Here is a 20,209-nt window from a genome sequence, read left to right as displayed (position 1 = left end):
ACACTTACCTCAGTTCTGGCGCCACAAGGCCCTCCCCCAGAAGACCAGCACAAGCCCCACCAACACTTCATCTCATGTTGTTTTATAGGATCTCCATTCTGGCAACACAATCTTTATTTCCCAAGCAGACCATTTGAAGGACTTCAAAATGTGCTTCACCTGGCTGGGGACCAAACACTGCCAACAACAGGCAAAGAGAACCACTGAAGACAACTGGACTGAAAAAAAAGAAAGTGTCCAGGACTCAGTAGCAGGGCACAGGCAACACAAATAGGAGACACTCCCTGAAGCACCAGGTCCTGGGGGATAAGGGACACTACAGGACCTCTTCTTCATAAAGCCATTACATTCAAGAGCAGTCAACATAGCTGACTTTCCTAACACAAAGAAACAGAGAGATAAACAAAATGGAGAGAGAGGGAACTCTGGGAAACGAACTAGGGATGGTGGAACGGGAGGAGGGCGGGGGATGGGGGTGAATGGGTGACGGGCCCTGAGGGGGACACTTGACGGGATGAGCACTGGGTATTATTCTGTATGTTGGTAAATTGAACACCAATAAAAATTAATTTATTAAAAAATAAAAAAAATGGAGAGAGAGGGGAATATTTCCCAAATAAAGGAAGAGAACAAAACCACAGCAAAAGACCTAAGTGAAACAGACATAAGTAACATGCCAAATAGAGAATTTAAAGTAATGATCGTAAGATACTCAGTGGACTTGGGAAAAGAGTGGAGGACATCAGTGAGACCATTACAAAGAGATAAAAAATAACTTGTGGGCAGCTGGGGTGGCTCAGCAGTTTAGCGCTGCCTTCAGCCCAAGGTGTGATCCTGGAGACCCGGGATTGAGTCCCACATCAGGCTCCCTGCATGGAGCCTGCTTCTCCCTCTGCCTGTGTCTCTGCCTCTCTCTCTGTCTCTCATGAATAAATAAAATCTTAAAAAAAAAAAGAACTAGTGATGAAGAATAAAATTGATGAAATTAAAAATACACTTGATGGAATGGCAGAGGAAGCAGAGGAACTAATCAATGACCTAGAAAACAGAATAATGGAAAGTAATCAAGTTGAGCAAATGAGAGAAAAAGGAATTATACAAAATGAGAAGAGACTTAGAGAACTCAGTGACCCCATCAAGCATAATAACATTGGTATTATAGGGATCTCAGAAGAAGAGAGAAAAAAGGGGACCAAAAATTTATTGAAGAAGTAATTCCTGAAAAATTCCTCAATCTGGGGAAGGAAACACAAATCTAGATTCAGGAGGCACAGGTCTCCTCCAACAAAATCAACCCAAGGAGGACCATGACAAGACATACAATAGGTAAAATGGCAAAAAGTAGTGATAAAACAAATTTGTTTTAAAGAAGCAGAAGACTGTTATATACAAGGAAAACCCTGTAAGGCTATCAGTGGATTTTTCAGGAGAAGTTTTGCAAGTCAGAAGAAAATGGCATGATATATTCAAAGTGCTAAGTGGGAAAAATCTGCAGCCAACAATATTCTATCCAATAAGGCTATCATTCAGAATAGAAGAGCAGATACAGAATTTCTCAGACAAAAACTAAAGGACTTCATGATCACTAAACCAGCCCTACAAAAATTATTAAAAGGGACTCTTTAAGTGGAGAGACTATAAGTAAGTATAAAAAGTTAGAAGCACAAAAGTAGTAAAAATAAGTATATCTGTAAAAATCTATCAAGCGATTCACAAATAAAAAGATGTGAAATATGATACCATATCCTAAAATGGGGAGGGGAAACAATAAAGAAAGGGTTCACATTAAAGCAATCATCAACTTAATATTGACTGCTATATACAGAAGGTGTTATATAAAAACCAAATGGTAAGCACAAATCAAAAACCAGTAATAGAAATGCAAAGAATAAAGATAAAGGAATATATCACTAAAGAAAGCCAACAAACCATGAAAGAGAACATGAGAAGAAAGATCAGAGAAAAACCACAAAAACAACTACAAAACAAGTAACAAAATGTCAATAAATACATATCTATCAATAGATGAGGGATATCTGGGTGGCTCAGTGGTTGAGCATCTGCCTTTGGCTCAGGTCGTGATCCCTGGGTCCTGGGATCAAGTTCCACAACAGACTCCTCACAGGGAGCCTGCTTCTCCCTCTGCCTGTGTCTCTGCCTCTCTCTCTGTGTGTGTCTCTCATAAATAAATAAAATCTTTAAAAAATAGATGAACATGGATACAAAAATATTTTTATACTCAGCAAAATATTAGCAAGCTGAATCCAGCAAGACCTTAAAAATAATCATTCTCAACAATCAAGTATGATTTCTGGGATGCAAAGATGGTTCAACATTTCAAATCAATCAACATGGTACATCAATGAGAGAAAGGATAAAACCATACGATCATTTCAATGAATGTAGAAAAAGCATTTGACAAAGTACAACATCCACGCATGATAAAAAAAAAAACCCTCAATATAGTAGGTTTAGAGAAAACATAACTCAACATAATTAAGGCTGTATCTGAAAAACCCATAGGTAACATCATACTCAAAGGTGAAAAATGGAGCTTTTCCCCTAAGATCAGGAACAAAACAAGGATCTCCACTTTTACTCAATATAGTACGAGACGTCCTAGCCACAGCAATTAGACAAGAAAAAGAAATAAAAGGCACCCAAATTGGTAAGGAAGAAGGAAAACTTCCACTATTTGCAAATCATATGATACTATATACAGAAAACCCTAAAGACTCCGTCAAAAAAAAACTACTAGGACTGATAGAATTCAGTAATGTTATAGGATACAAAGTCAATACATGGAAATCTGTTGCATTTCTATAAACTAATAATGAAGTACCAGAAAGAGAAATTGGGGTGCCTGGGTGGCTCAGTCAGTTAAGTGTCCAACTCTTGGTTTTTGCTCAGGTCATGATCTCAGGGTCCTGGGATCGACCCCTTACACAGAGCTCTGTGCCCAATGGGGAGTCTGCTTATATCTCACTCTCTCTCTGCCCCTCCCCACCAACACACACACAGTCTCTCTCTTTCTAAAATAAATAAATAAACCTTTAAGAAAAGAATAAAGAGAAATTAAGAAAACAATCCTATTTACAATTGCACCAAAAGAATTAAATACCTAAGAATTAACTTCACCAAGGAGCTGAAAGACCTCTACTCTGAAAACTGTAAAACACTGATGAAGGAATAAGTGAAGATGACCCAAATAGATATTCCATGCTCATGAATTATAAGAACAAATATTGATAAAATGTCCATACTTCCCAAAGCAATCTTCAGATTTAATTCAATCCCTGTCAAAATACAGAACTAAAACACATAATCCTAAAATTTGTATGAAACCACAAAAGACCCAGAATAGCCAAACCAATCTTGAAAAAGGGCAAAACTATAGATATCGTAATCCTAGACTTCAAGTTGTATTATAAAACTCTAGTTACTAAAACAGTATGGCACAAAAAAGATACAGATCAATAGAACAGAGAGCCTAGAAATAAACCCATAAGTATATATGCAATTAATCTTCAACGAAGGAGTCAATTTACAATGAGAAAAAGTCTCTTCACCAAATGGTGTAAGAAAAACTGGACAATGACATGCAAAACAATGAAACTGGCTCACTTTCTTTCACCATACACAAATATAGACTCAAAATGGATTAAAGACCTAAATGTAAGATCTAAAATCATAAAAATCCTGGAAGAGAGAACATGCAATAATTTCTCTGACATTGGCTATAACAACATTTTCCTAGATAGGTCTCCTGAGGCAAGAGAAACAAAAGCAAAAATAAACTAGTGGGACTACATCAAAATAAGATGCTTCTGCACAGCAAAGGAAACAATCAACAAAATTACAGGGCAACCTACTAAAAGGGAGAACATATTTGCAAATGACATATCTGATGAAGGTTAGTATTCATAAAATATATGAAGAACTTATACAACTCAACCCCCAAAACCCCCAAATCAGCCAGTTAAAAAAATAGGCAGAAGACACGAACAGACATTTCTTCAAAGACAACACATATATTGCCAACAGACACAGGAAAAGATGCTCAACATAATTCATCATCAGGGAAGTGCAAATCAAAACTACAGTGAGATACTACCTCATATTTATCAGAATAGTTAGAATCAAAACACAAGAATCAACAAGTGTTGGCAAAGATATGGAGGAAAAGGATCAATGACACACTGTTGGTAGCAATGCAAAGTATTAGCCACTGTGGAAAACGGTATGAAGTTTCCTCAAAAAATTAAAAATAGCATTATCATATGCTCCAGTAGTTCCACTACTGGGTATTTACCCAAAGAAAATGAAAACACTTTGAAAAGATGTATGCACGCTTATTTTTACAATATAGGCAGGATTATTTACAATAGCCAAGACACGGAAGCAACCCAAGTGTCGGTGGATAAATGAATGGATAAAAAGAAGTGGTGTAATAAATAAATAAATAAATAAATAAATAAATAAATAAATAGAAGTGGTGTATATATATATTTATAATGGAATATTACTCCGCCACAATTTTAAAGAATGAAATCTTATTTACAACAACATTGATGCATCTAAAGAGTATAATGCTAAGTTAAGGAAGTCAGAGAAAGACAAATAGCAAATATGAGATTTCACTCATATGTGTAATCTAAGAAAGAAAATAAATAAAGAAAAAAAGACATAAAAAACTCCACAGACTTTTAAGTACAAAGAACTAATGGCTACCAGAGGGGAGTTGGGTAGGGGGATGAGTGTAATAGGTGTAAAGGATTAAGAGTATCAAGATGAGCACTGAGTAATGTATAGAATTGATAAATTACTATATTGTACACCTGAAACTAATATAACACTGTAGGTTAACTATGCTGAAATTATAATTTAATTTACACACACACAAACCAAGTGTGAAGTGAATATCATAGGTTCTCTGCCTCTCTTCAAAACAAAGACTGATAGGAATTTTTCTAGTTGTTAACTTTAGACACCTTAAAAAGGCTGTTTTGTTTAACAATAATTCCTACTCAAAAGGTGGACTAAAGGAAGCCAGGTGTACTTGGCCTGCTGGGGGGCAGCAGTGTAAGACTTTTTCTTCCACAGAGGAAGAGAGTGGGGTTCAAGAAGGGTAAACCATTTACCCACTTCTCCACAGGGGTTTTGCCCTTATTTTAGTTTTGTTAATTTTTAGTTACATGTCCATATTACAATTTAGGCACACACACACACACTACACAGATAAATCTTGGTCTTAGCCCAAGTCCCGCTGTACCCAATGGCCCTTCACTACATTACTTTCTTCATTTTCATGATGGACAAACTGAGAAGGGTGGTCACTTTGGTGTTCAGCTTAGAGGTCTCTTCTCTCAAAAGAGTCCCAGTTCCCTCATAAATCATTTAAAGCCCTCTATTTCCTCTTTCAAATACATTTCACACTGTTACAATACCCTGGTGTTACCCATTAGATGCAAGTCTTCTGAGAGCTGCTACACTCTCTTGTTGACCTCAGTGCCAGGTACCAGACTGCATTTTAGGAGGGTAATGGCCTTGCTTTCATTTGGCTCATGTGGCTGCCATTTTTTGCATGAATGGAGTCAGATATCCTAGTTTCTCTGTTACAAAAACACCTCCCACCTTAGGAAACACAATAGGAACATGCGCTCCTTCAAATCCATGATGCTGCTGTATCATTCATGATAACACCTTCACAGGTGACTTGGAAGTTTGGGTTGGGTCTAATAATTTTTTAGAAAAACCCTAAAGATAACTAAGACTTACAAATATAGCCCAAATTATTGAATTATTGTGTCAGAAAGAATACCAAGATTTTTATTCTAAAAAAAAAAAAAAAGTGAAGGGAAGTGTGTTGAGAATTGAGCAGAGGCATCAGAGGCAAATTGAAGGGGAGCCCGCTGGCTGGGACAAAGGAGAATTTTTAGATGATTACAGGCAGTTTTGGCTGGAATTTATGCACTTACTGGTTTGAAAGTCCTTGGAAGAAAATCAGTAGTCTGTTATTACTAAAAAAATAAAACTACAAGATGTGAGCCAACAGCACAAAGTACTAATTGTGAATACCTAGCAATGTCTAATTTTTCAGTTGAGAATTATGTGGAAGAAGATGTCTAGTGGAATGTGTATTTTCAGAATTTCATACTTTTTTTTAATGTCCTCACTTTTCCTCAAGTACATTTAAGCCATACATTTTAAAGTATTTTCTTGTTAAAATATGTTTCTCCCCAGCTTCCATATCAACATTACATACCCTTGAATACATGAATATTTGGCTCTTATTTTCTTCCTCTCTTTTTTTTACTTCTAGAAAGAAAACTATATTGGTTTTCTTTAGACACAGTGTCTCTGCTAGGTGAACTGTCATTAAAAAACATTTTCTCTTTCACATAAAAATATAGACCAAAAAGATCCTACAAAATCTCTAACAACTGTAGAGTTTTCTTTTTCTCTTTGCCTTCTTCCTCTTTTGAACCCGGATGTTATTACCAATACCTCCATCTGCCTTGCAAAAATGAAGATCTGGTACATTCACTCCTCTCCTAGGTATTTGGCAAATCTCATACGGCTGCACTTTTCCACACAAGACATCTTGTGTGCTCTCTGCATCCCCCACAGGCAAGATGAGCATTTACTTGGGTTTTCCCACTCCCCTACCCCCTATATCACAAACTGATCTTCCTCTTTGACTTTCCAGGTAGTGGAAGAGGCAAAGAAGGCTCCTTTCTACAAGCTCATTTCTTTCTTCAGAAAGAAAGGCAATGTCCACAGAGCAGTGTCTCCTTGGTGACAAGAGAGACAGGCAATGGAGAGGTGCTGTTGAAAATAAGTGCTAGAGAACAAAAAATAAATTCGAGCACCCAGGCAACCAGGAGGCAAGTCAGTGGGCTGTGGGCCAAGCTGAATTAGGAACTTAAGAATTAGAGGAGATAGTAGTGAACATACTGCTGGGCTTGGTCTCAACAGTCAACATCTGCACAGCAAATCGAGTCTGTGCTAGTTTATTATCAGCTCTGACCCCTGTTTAAAGAAAAAGACTGAGGTTTCCTGCCTGGTCTGGGAATTATGTACCCATGAACCCCAGATCACGTCTCAGCTGCCTGACACCCATTATAGTGGAATGACATTTTTAGGAATTAACTAAGGAATTTATTGGAAAAGAAAATGGCTATATCAATGTTTCTCAAGCTTTAACACTACAGACATTTTGGGCTGACGATTCTTCATTTGGGGGGCTGTCCTGTGCATTACAGGATATTTGGCAGTATCCTGGGCTCTACACGCTAGATGCTAGTAGCAACCCCCACTCACCTCACCTGGTTGTGACAACGAAAAATGTTCTCAGACATTGCCAACTGTTCCCTAGGAGGCAAAATTGCCTCTGGCTGAAAAGCATAGGGTTATATTATCATTGGTTGGCTCAAATCAGAAAAAAAAGAATGGTTGGTAAAGCTTATTAAATTCTTAACAGCTATCAGCTGGGTATGTAGGTGACTGGGTTCCCAGAATAAGTTTCAATCCCATTAAAATTCCTCAGGAAATGGCTTAACCATTTTATCAGGAATGTTATTTTTTCTTTCTGTGAACTACATCACACAGAAGCTCTGTCCCAGATCAGATGTGGGACAACCTCCATGACACACTTTTTTATATTCATTATCCTCTCCCCAAGCACTTAGGCAAACACAATGACAGTTTTTCATATGTGCTGCTCTTGAGGGGAGAGAGATGCAGCATGGGGAAAAAAATCAGGTAGACTAATTTTAAATATTATCAAATGCCTAGCAGGAGCGATCTTGCTAGGAGGGGTAAGTTAAAATAGAAAAACCAGATCTTCTGTTGTAAGAAGCAGATCTTTTAAAAGACCAAAAAGGTGTTGAGCACAAATTTTGAGAAGCTGGAGCCGAGTAGGAAAAAAAATGCAAAATACAGTTTTTACGCACAGGAAAAAAAGATTTCAGAATACAGAGAAAGAATCAGATACAGGCAGTTATCTAAAAAAAACTATTCCTGATCCTAACCAGAGTTAAAACACAGACACTGGAGAGAGGGCAATGCATCAAGAGAAGCACCTGGATTTCCCAGAGCAATGAGGACAGGTATAAACAGGTAGAGGAACTAAGAAAGTTACCCATGCCACTCCAAACCCAACTGGTCTCCATCTGCCCCCTCACCCCAGGACCATGGGATTAGCAGGCACTGAGAAGAAAGCTGAGTGTCAGCAGCCAATTTATGGAGAGGAAGATAGCACTGAACAAGAGACCTTCTAGAAGAGAACTAGAGGACTGACTGCTCAAATCAAGGTTTAAATGAGAGTCGCATTTGAATCTTAGAAGAACCTATAACCCCACCAAGAGTGTGGATTGGCTCTGTCCACGGGCCATCCAGAACAATGAGTGGGTTATAACAGCAGCAGGACACCAATAGTAGATATAGCAAGAGCAGAGGTGCCAGAGGGAAGAAAGGGGGAAAGGCAACAGTTCTCAGGAAGTACAAGGTTGTCATATTTTAAATGTTTCATGATAAAAACAAAAGAGAGCCCTGAACTCTCTAGGCAAACTATACTGACTTCTTGTCCTTCCTTCCTTCCTGAGAAACTCAAGAAATCATATCTCATTTAAATGCTAGCAAAAAAAAAAAAAGCAATTCAATTTCCTATAAAGTTATTATATGCAGAAAGTGATGTAAGAGCAGAATAATACTGTAACAAACAATAAAGGCATTCAGAAATACACATTCAAATATAAATATATTTATGACATTCTAAAGCATTAAAAGAATTTAAGACAATTATAGAAGCCATAAAAGAACAGCATCATAATCATAATCATAATCAGTTTTTCAAATCTTTTTTTTTTATAAATTAATTTTTATTGGTGTTCAATTTACCAACATACAGAATAACACCCAGTGCTCATCCCGTCAAGTGTACCCCTCAGTGCCCGTCACCCATTCATCCCCACCCCCCGCCCTCCTCCCCCTCCACCACCCCTAGTTCATTTCCCAGAGTTAGAAGTCTTTATGTTCTGTCTCCCTTTCTGATATTTCTCACACATTTCTTCTCCCTTCCCTTATATTCCCTTTCACTATTATTCATATTCGCCAAATGAATGAGAACATACACTGTTTGTCCTTCTCCGGTTACTGTGGCCAAGTTCAAAAAGGGTGTTGTCTGAGTTCTCCTCTGGGATTTTGATGGAATCTTGTCTCACATTTAGATCTTTCATCTATTTTGAGTTTATCTTTGTGTATGGTGCAAGAGAGTGGTCCAGTTTCATTCTTCTGCATGTGGATGTCCAATTTTCCCAGCACCATTTATTGAAGAGAGTGTCTTTCTTCCAGTGGATCGTCTTTCCTCCTTTATCGTATATTAGTTGACCATAAAGTTCAGGGTCCACTTCTGGGTTCTCTATTCTGTTCCATTGATCTATGTGTCTGTTTTTGTGCCAGTACCACACTGTCTTGATGAACAGAGCTTTGTAGTACAACCTAAAATCTGGCATTGTGATGCCCCCAGATATGGTTTTCTTTTTTAAAATTCCCCTGGCTGTTTGGGGTCTTTTCTGATTCCACACAAATCTTAAAATAATTTGTTCTAAGTCTCTGAAGAAAGTCCATGGTATTTTGATAGGGATTGCATTATACGTGTAAATTGCCCTGGGTAACATTGACATTTTCACAATATTAATTCTGCCAATCCATGAGCATGGAATATTTTTCCATCTCTTTGTGTCTTCCTCAATTTCTTTCAGAAGTGTTCTATAGTTTTTAGGGTATATTTTGAGAACCATTTGAATGGTAAATGGTTCTCCAACCTTTTATTTTCAGGTTGTAGGTGTCCTTCTGTCTAAAATGAGTCTCTTGTAGACAGCAAATAGATGGGTCCTGCTTTTTTATCCAGTCTGAAACCCTGCGCCTTTTGATGGGGTCATTAAGCCCATTCACGTTCAGAGTTACTATTGACAGATATGAGTTTAGTGTCATCATGATATCTATTTAGTCCTTGTTTTTGTGGATTGTTCCACAGAACTTCTTCTTAAAGGGGACTTTTAAGAGTCCCCCTTAAAATTTCTTGCAGAGCTGGTTTGGAGGTCACATATTCTTTCAGTTCCTGCCTATCTTGGAAGCTCTTTATCTCTCCTTCCATTTTGAATGAGAGCCTTGCTGGATAAAGTATTCTTGGTTGCATGTTCTTCTCATTTAGGACCCTGAATATATCCTGCCAGCCCTTTCTGGCCTGCCACGTCTCTGTGGAGAGGTCTGCTGTTACCCTAATATTCCTCCCCATGAAAGTCAGGGACTTCTTGTCTCTTGTTGCTTTAAGGATCTTCTCTTTATCTTTGGAATTTGCAAGCTTCACTATTAAATGTCGAGGTGTTGAACGGTTTTTATTGATTTTAGGGGAGGGATCTCTCTATTTCCTGGATCTGAATGCCTGTTTCCCTTCCCAGATTGGGAAAGTTTTCAGCTAGGATTTGTTCAAATACATATTCTGGCCCTCTGTCCCTTTCGGCGCCCTCGGGAACCCCAATTAAACGTAGGTTTTTCTTCCTTAGACTGTCATTTATTTGCCTTAATCTGTCTTCATGGTCCCTTAATTGATTGTCTCTTTTTTCCTCAGTTTCCCTCTTTGCCATTAACTTGTCTTCTATGTCACTCACTCGTTTTTCCACCTCGTTAACCCTCGTCAGTTAGGACTTCTAGTTTGGATTGCATCTCATTCAATTGATTTTTAATTTCTGCCTGATTGGATCTAAATTCTGCAGTCATGAAGTCTCGTGAGGCCTTAATGCTTTTTTCTAGAGCCACCAGTAGCTGTAGAATAGTGCTTCTGAATTGGCTTTCTGACATTGAAGTGTAATCCAGATTTTGTAACTCTGTGGGAGAGAGGGCTGTTTCTGATTCTTTCTTTTGAGGTGAGGTTTTCCTTCTAGTCATTTTGCTCAGTGCAGAGTGGCCAAAAACAAGTTGTATTGGAACACGGGGGAGTATCGCTGGTCCGTCCAGCTGGTCTTCTGGGGGAGGGGCCTGCTGTGCTGATTCTCAGGTGTTAGCACTTGGGGGAGCTGCTCTGCCCCTGCCTGCTGCAGGGCTCAGCGGGGGTTGTTTACCCCGTGGGGCCCCAGGAGGAACAGCAGCAGTTGCTATGGCAACTCTGGAAGCCTGGATTCAGCCTCCGCAGGAACTACGGGGCTCGGGGCTCTCGGTTCTCCGTCCGCAGGGCCTGGAGGCTCCGGGGCGGGGCCGCTGATCTCAGCTCGGGGCAGGAGCGTCCTCGCTGTCTGCTGTCTCGGGCCCTCCCGGCCTCTGCCTGTCCCGGGGGAGGCCGGATCCTGGGCTGTGTCCCGGCGCCCTGTGCTCCGGGGCCTGCGCTGTTGGATTCGCGCTCCCGCCCCGCAGCCCCCTCCCTGGAGCCGCTCCCGAGCCCCTCCGAGCTGCTCCAGGTCCCGCCATGCGTGCTGCAGCCCTTAGGGAGCTCGGAGCACTCCCCCGGGGCGCAGGTGTCTGTTAGTGTCCCCGGGAGCCCGAGGGCATCCCCCCCTCCTGGGTCCTGCTCCAACTCCCTGCGAGCCCCTTTCCGCCCGCCCGGGAAGGTTGGTGCAGCTCCTGCTCCTCCGGGACGGGGCTCTCCTGTCCTGGGGACACTCGCCCCGGCCTCAGCCCGGCTCCTCGCGGGGCCCCTCCCCCTCGGAGGCCTTTTGTTCCTTTATTTCTTTTTCCCCGTCTTCCTACCTTGATAGAAGCGCGAACTCTTCTCACTGTAGCGTTCCAGCTGGTCTCTCTTTACATCTCAGGCCGAATTCGTAAATTTTCAGGATGGTTTGAAGGTTATCTAGGTAATTTGGTGGGGACAGGCGATTTGGGGACCCTGCTCTTCCGCCATCTTGCCCCTTCCCCCCAGTTTTTCAAATCTTAAAAATGATATGCTTGGGCAAAAGAGAGGTGATAAAAGAAAACTGAGAACTACTAGTAATGAAGCATGTCAGAAATTAAGACATACACAAGCGCAAATAATAATGGCATATAAAACATAGAGTAGAAGAAGAAAATTTTAAGAACCACAAAGAAGGGGTGCCTGGGTGGCTCAGCTGGTTAAGTGGCCAACTCTTAACTTCGGGTGGCTCAGTCGGTTAAGAGGCCAACTCTTAACCTCAGGTCAGGTCGTAATCTCAGGGTCCTGGGATCAAGCCCTGCAGTAGAGCTCCTCATTCAGCAGGAAGTCTGCTTGTGTATTCTTTCCCTGCCTCTGCCCCTTCTCCAGCTTGTACTCGTGCGTGCATGTTTTCTCTCTCAAATAAATAAATAAATCCTTAAGAAAAGAAAAAGGGAAAAGCAGAAAAAAAATTTTTTAAATATTTGACAGAAAGGGGTATAGAAGAAAGGCAAGGAAACTTCAGCATATACACAACAAGAGTCACCAAGAGATCTGCAATTAAATGAAAGTTTCCTGAAATAGAAGAAAAATTGAATCTACATAATTAGAGGGCATTTTGCATACCTGAAAAAGATTAAACCAGGCAGTTGATATCAAAACATTGTCTAGTAAAACTAGTGAACATCTGAAAAAGAAAAGGGAGGGTGTTTAGACAAACAGACCAAGTCACTTAGAAGGGAAGAAAAAATCAGTTTGACATTATAGTTTACAATAGCAATAGTTTATGCCAGGAGAAAACTGAGTAAAATATCAAAATTGCTCAAAAAAATGTGAGCCATTAGGTCATGATCTCAGAGTCATAGAGTCAAGCCCTCTGCGCTCAGCAGGGAGTCTGCTTGAGTTGTTTTCTCTCTCCCTCTCCTCCTCACCCCACTCATATACACTCTGTCTTTCTCTCTAAAATAAATAAATCTTTAAAAAAGAGAAAATGTGAGCCATATAATTTATATCCAAACTGACCTTGAAGTATGAAGCCCACAGAAAATCTTTTGTGAACATGTAATAACAGAATGAATATTATTCCCATCAACACTTTCTGAAAACTCTTCTGGAAAATGAGGTCTTCTAGAATCCAGAGTGGCACTAGCAAAATGTTGTTGAACATTAACATATATTCTCCTGTAGAACTGATTTTAGCTTAATTTTTATATGATAATATCATAAATTGCTACTTCATTAAGTTCTTTCACTTATAGTAGCTTTCCCATTTATTCTTTTGGGCTATCCAGATATGCAATCATGTCATCTGCAAATAGAGATAATTTTATTTCTTATACCTCTAATTACTTTGTCATGTCCAAATTCATTGTCTACCACCTTCAGCATAGCGTGGATAGGTTTGCCTTGTCATTTTAGCAGTAAATCCTTTAATGCTTGCCTATCGAGTAAAACTAGCTTTAGGTGGGGGTATCTTACCTCGTTTGAAAGGTATCTACCATTTTCTCTTTTATTGAACTATGGTTGAATTTTGTCAAATTTTCCTTTGGAATGGATATGATTTTTCTCCTTATTTCTAGTAAAATGATGATGAAATAAGTTGATTTTCTAATGCTGAGCTTTTACATTGCAGGAAAACAACTTCATTTGGTCATACAGTTTTATTAATGGACTAATAAATTAATAGTTTATTTAGAATATTTTAATTTGATCATAATAAGACTGGCCATTTTTATTTTTGGTGCAAATTCTGTCTATTGACATACAATGTTACATTAATTTCAAGTATACAAAAGTTTGTTGGGTTTTGAGACCAATATACTTTATAGAAAGAATTTGGAAGATTTGTTTTTAAACCATGCTCTGGAATCGTTTAAATACTATCAGGATAAACCGATCTTTAAGGTTTTAGTAAATTCCCATGTTAAGCCATCTGGGCTTTTTCATGGAGTGCTCTTTGATTTTTCTATTTCATCTCTGTTAGTTGTTCTATTTATGTATTCCACATCTACTGGAAAATTGTATTACACCAGAAAATTATGCATTTTATTTATTTGCAGAAAATTGTTCAAAGCAGTCCTTTATAATTTTTAAAGCTTTCTTTTTCTGAACCTCTATCCTGTGACTTCCAATTCTATGTATTCAAGTTTCCTCTATAATTTCTTTGTTAGTCTGGCCAATGGTTTATCAATTTCGCTGATTTTTTTCTCAAAGAACCACTTTTGGACTTTTTTTTATTTTATATTCTAATTCACTAGTTTCTGTCCTTAATAATTTCTTCCTTCTGCTTTTTTCTTTGTAATTCTTTCTCTAGATTTCTGTATAAGATGTATAATTTACTTTCATTTAATGCCTTCTCTTGTCGTGTTCTGATATACTAATGGCTATGGAACCACATTCGGTAGATCTAATCTGATATAGCAACTAAAGAATATTACACTCATGAGGGAGGGGTTGAATTGAGTACTATACTATTATGCAGCCAAGGAAATAAATGAGTTAAATCTATATGTGTTGCCTGGTAGAAATTTCTATAAAGATTTGTTTAGTGAGGAAAGCAAGGTATATAAAAGACTATGCAGTTTTTTCTAAAACAATTACTAGCCTTTAAATAATTACTCAAATGTGATTACATGTCAATGAAAAAGGACTAGAGGAATAAGACATTAATTATTTGGAGGGTGGAAGGAGAGCATTTGAAGATAAGAATGCATACAGAAAAAATGCTTTTAAAAATGCAAAGAAAAATAACATGATTGCATTTAAGATAAATCGTAAACATGTGAAAATATAAACAAAAACACAGAAAGATGGTCACTACTGTGTTGTCCTGATACCTCAAAATGGTGTGATTTTAGGTGTTTTCAATTTTCTTTGTGTTCATTCTATTTTAAGAAAATAATAGCAAAATATCTTTGTGATATGAGGAAAGCCTCTCACACACTCACCCTGGTTGATCCTCATTTACACCCATACATATTTCTCTATTTTTTATAATCTGTCTTATTTTCCATATAGATTAAAAATCTCTCAAAGAGAAGCTGATTTTCCACCTGACCTGATGAGGGCTAATAGCTTTGCAGCAAGTGGTGAAAGTGATGTTTTTCCTTTCTGTCAGGAAAACCACAAAGATTTAGGAAGTGATTCAACAATGATATTTATTTTTAAAGTGAATATTGTATAGGAATGAATAATCCTTCCATTAATCTCAAAAATGCTTAGAAATGTATTAGAGTTCCTTGAAAACCGGAATTCCACAATTTTAGAACAGTATGGTAAGCTGCAAAAGATTCGGAGGTGCATCAGAAAGATCACTGAGAGATGTGAAAAATAAAATTTATGGGGCAAAATTAGAAGACAGCATTGTTCAGCAAAGTAGCTTAAGAGAAACTGCATAATCACTTTTGCATCTATAAAAGCCCCTTACACAGAACAAGGAGGCCAGCTGGTTCCAATCTCCATTAATGATGTAACCAGAAGTTGGGGGGGGGGGGGTTATTGCAGCAGATGAGACTCAAGCTAACTACAAAGACCCCAGTGGCAAGATTTGTCAAACAGGGGATGAGTTACTAAGAGGGGTTGTGGGATTGCTTTTCCCTTCTCCTAAGGGGCATTTCCCTCATCTGTCTGGAATGGTTTAAATGCAATCCAGCCTCGAGAGAGGTGAACGCCTTCATGACTTACAGGCTGCTCTTGTGCTGGATGTCAAAGACAAATTCGAACAAGAGTAAATTTAAAGCTAAAACAATTACATTCCCTTCCATCACTCTCCACCCCAGTGTCCAATAATGGAATATTTACTGTAAAAGTTTATGAGGCAGCATGGCAAAGATTGGCTCCAGCAGGCAATTTAACAGAGAATGGACCATGGAACAGCATAAACCTGGCTCCACTACACAGGATTTCAACAAAGAAATTTCACTGTGTCCTATAAACCTAACTAAAATGTTTTTGCTGGTTTCCTAAACAATTTGTTTTACTTTGGACCATTCTATTGATATAGGATCTTAAAAGCAGCTGTAGAGCAGAGTCTTTTTGCAAGATGATGGTCTTATTTTGCAATCATATTTCATAAATAATTGCTTGCTTTTATCATTTGTGTTCTGATTATTCTTTAAGTAACAATGAAGAGATCAAAGATCATCCCATTGCAATATGGGATAAGGATCAAGGATTCTCCACAAAGTAATGTGGAAAAACGTCAAACTCATGCTAAGAAATTTGTGAAGAGACCTAAAATGTCTTTGAAATAGCCAGTTTTTAATGGATCTGAATTTCTTAATCATCCTCAAATATTTTTTTAAAAAATTTTAGTTGTGGTAAAAACCACATAAAATTTACCATCTTAATCATCACTTTTAAGTGTACAGTCCAGTAGTATTAAGTTTACTCACATTGTTGTGCAACAGAGCTCTAGAGCTTTGTCATGTCTGCAAAGCAAATTCTATTTCCATTAAACAAATGTTCCCAATTTCTCCCTTCCCCCCCCCCCAATCCCTGGCAATCGCCATTCTTTGTTTCTGTGTGTTTGACTCCTTTAGATACTTCACATACGTGGAATCATATAGTGTTTGTCCTTCTGTGACTGGCTCATTTCACTCAGCATAATGTCCCCAAGAGTCACCCATGTAGTAGCTCCTGGCAGGAGCTCTATCTTCTTTTCCCACCAAGCAATACTCCACTGAAGGTGCATGCCACACTTTGTAAATCCATTTATCTGTGGATGGGCATATGGACATGGATCCTAGTGTTTTTAAATGTAACACAAAGTGTTTTAAGGAATATGTCTGGTATTATGCTGTTGCCATTCAGCTCCAAACCCACACTTTTACCCTGTTTCAGGCAAATGGGACTGTGACTGTAAATCCACTTTCTGCTTTGCCCATGAACTCCATTAGGCTCTGTCAATGGGTGGGGGCGGGCACTAGATGGTGCGTGATGGACTGGAGAACAGGGTAAGAACTTGCTCGGCCCTGACCCTTAGGACTTTGGTACACTTGCAGTCCCAGGGTCACCCCAGCAACACTCTTCACCTGGCCAAGCAGTTCCTTCCAGCGTGGTCCCAGCAGCCCCAGGCAGCTGGTGGTGCTTCCAACCCCCACAGGGCCAGCCTCATCACCCCTCCTCAGGGACACCAGCACCAGTGATGACTGAGCACCAACATTCCAGCCACCTGAGTCGCACCTCTGCTCGCCCCTTCAGTCATTGCAACCTGGGGACCCCAGCTCAGGCTTCGGAAGCCTGGTGGCTGCTTCCTGCAGTGGCTCCCTCTCTTCGTGCCTGGTCACCTACACAGTTTGCACCTTCATACCTACTTAACAAGTCTCTAGACTAAATGCACTCTACTCAAGTAGTTGGTCAGGTCTCTACCTGCTGACTGTACCTGAACTGATACAGAAATCATGCAACAAATAAGTGCCAGCTGAAATTCAAGCATGGGCACGGCCAAGTGATTGAGCAAATCTATTTAGTCTTTCCTAAAATCAGAACATAGATTACAGTACGATGTGGTAAGCTATGTTGAAAGGAAATGCAGTTTGGTGTGGGTGGGTAAAGGCAGGCCCACTTAACCCCGAGAGGAAGCTATCAAGTGGCACTCCTGCACCCTGCTCCCTTCTCTGGGTGCTTCTCCATGGGCATCCACAAAGCTAAAAAAACTAAAATGCGTGTGTGCTCTATCTCCTTTACGTTCTGAGGCTCTCAAAGGAGCAAAAGGGGGATCAAAGCCACCGACTGGGCAGCCCAGTTGGGTAAGCATCCGACTCTTGTTTTGGGCTCAGGTCATGACCTCAGAGACATGAGATCAAGACCATGTGGGGTCTACAGCCATACCACCCTGAACGCGCCCAATCTCGTCTGATCTCGGAAGCTAAGCAGGGTCGGGCCTGGTTAGTACTTGGATGGAAAGACCATGTGGGGCTCCATGCTCAGTGGGGAATCTGCTTGAGGATCCTCTCCTCTCCATTTGCCCCTCCCCCCACTCATCCCCTTCCTCTAAATCTTTAAACAAATGAAAAAAGGAGCAACAAGGGAAATCTTTCACTCTATAACTCCTCCAGCACTGCCTAGGGCCTAGCCTGAGGGAACTTAGTTATTGGTAGTCTCCGATCTAGGCCTCTGTTTGCCACAAAATTCATTCATGTGGGTGATATATATGAGCTGCCATAGGGATGAATCCATTGGTGTTCTTCGGAATAATAATTAACATTTCCTGCACAAGGACTATGTGCCAGGCGTTGTCCTGATTGCTTCTTATCCATTAACTCCAATTCTTCAACAATGTCCTTATTATTATGGCCACCACTTGGGGGATGATCAAAGACAGGAGGGTCATAGAGAGTGAAGGAGTTTGCCCAGCGTCCTACACGTAGGATCTAAGTTTCGTCTACTCCAGGGCCTGTGGTGTGCTCTACTGCCCCACGCTACAGCCCATTTTTATGAAAGCAAATAGAATTTCACCAAAGTGTTCCTACCAATTTATCTTCTATTATGCTATTTCAGACATACTTAAAGATCTCGTTTGCCCTTATATATGAGGTTCTTCTTTGAAAGTAAAAAGTATTCATATTTGATAGTATGTATAATGTAAAGTTATTTATACATTAAACTTTTGCTAGACGAAACTATTCTGGCAGTAATACTCTGGCAGCACTCTGTTTAAAGACAGTGTGCACACATACTAGAACCATGTGATCCCACCTCTAGGGATAGATCCCAGAGAAGATATCACCTCTCATAATCCAAAATAAGTTTCATTGCAGTTAACATAGTTGAAGAAAGCAAGCAATCTCAGTGCCCATACTAAGGGAGCAGATAGGTAACATGTAGTGGATGTATATTCTTTTTATGCTAGAAATCAAGAAAGAAAGAAATCAAGAAAGGAATCAAGAAAGAAAAGAAATCACATTCCCAGGCCCCCTTGCAGCTAATACTCTGGATCTAGTACTTTCATGACATTTGCATGGCAGCAGGGAGCCAGAGCTTGGGACTCTGCTGCTTCCCCTGGTCCTGCCCACAGTGTCCTAAAGATGCCTGTTTCTGCGGCCAGAGCTTCCTGACCCCACCGGCCTCCTGGTCGTGGTGGGGAACCTTGATTTTTGGCACCAGCAGCTCTACAGCTCTGTTGTTTCTTGTTGGCCTTTGCGCCATTAAGACAATTCTTTGAGGCTCGGTTTTTAACCTTCTTAGCAATTCTACCAACTGTTTATTAACCTGTAATAAATCCATTTACACTTAAACTAAATAGAAAAATTTCTATTCCCTGTCATCATCAAAAACGCCACATCATTGTCCACCTTGAGAAGAATGCCTTGGATATAGCTTATCAGGAGCTATAAAGAGCGATCTACATTTCCATCGTGGAATAAACAGTTTGGGGCAGGGTTTTTTTTGGCTTTCCCCTCCCCCCTTCTTTTGCTTAAAATACAACTTTAGCGTCTAACACGTTTCACGGTCAGTAAAGTGGTGTTAAAAATAAAGCTTCTTAAAAAATAAACACACACTATCTCCATTGAGCTATATATACAAAATGTTTAGAAATATAACCTATCTACAGCACGAGGCACAAATATGACTTTATTTACACCAATAGACTTTGTGCAAGACTTGCAGGCACCTCAAGGAAAACCTTGAATCATGTCTGTTTATTCTGTTTTATTTTACACAGTCCAAGCTAAAATTGAATACACTTTGTCTCGTTTTACTTTAGCTTATGTAAAACTAACAGTGGAATTTCAGGAATCTTCAAGAAGCTTCTCAGATTCCTCTCCAGCAAAACCAACAGCCATACGGCTCTATGGGATCTATGCTGTGTTCCTATTCCTACAGGCATTTTCGGCAGTCCCTTTCCAGACAGAAACAGCAATATTCAACATCTAAGCAAGGAGGGAGCAGCATTTAAAGCTAGCTTTACAAAGAGAGCACATTGTTTTATAGCAACAACACATTCCATTCACCAGGACTAGAGAAGCAGGGACTAGTGAAGAGAACCAAGAAGCTGGAGGCGGGAAGGCCCCCCAGGATGGCTGCACCTGCTGCCCAGGGGCCCCAACACCTGTAGCGGGCCTAGACTTTGGGCTAGGCTTCTCTCACCTCTATTAATGTGGTGCGTTTGGAGAGCATTTGGGGGAAAATATTCTGTCCTTATTTGCCAAACTAAAAGGGAAAACTCAATTCTACAAAGAAAAAAAAATGATAACATCGAACCCTAACAGCATTGCTTCTATAATTTGTTTTAAATCTTAAATGCTGAATTTGAGAATAAAAACCTGTACTGCCCACAACACTACTCAGTAGTGCTGAGACCTTGGTCAAGTCACTGGTTTA

At 39.7% G+C, this 20,209-nt stretch overlaps 1 pseudogene; it reads right to left on the bottom strand.

The window, feature by feature from the left end:
* Nucleotides 1–19,033, bottom strand: part of LOC129522677 (60S ribosomal protein L10-like) — a 29,203-nt pseudogene extending 10,170 nt beyond the window's left edge.
* Nucleotides 19,034–20,209: the final 1,176 nt, after the last annotated feature.

Source organism: Nyctereutes procyonoides, unplaced genomic scaffold (assembly GCF_905146905.1).
Source record: "Nyctereutes procyonoides isolate TBG_1078 unplaced genomic scaffold, NYPRO_anot_genome, whole genome shotgun sequence".
In the NCBI taxonomy this organism is placed as follows: Eukaryota; Metazoa; Chordata; class Mammalia; order Carnivora; family Canidae; genus Nyctereutes; species Nyctereutes procyonoides.
Note: the sequence above shows the minus strand (reverse complement) of the source record. Positions and strands in the feature narration are given on the sequence as shown.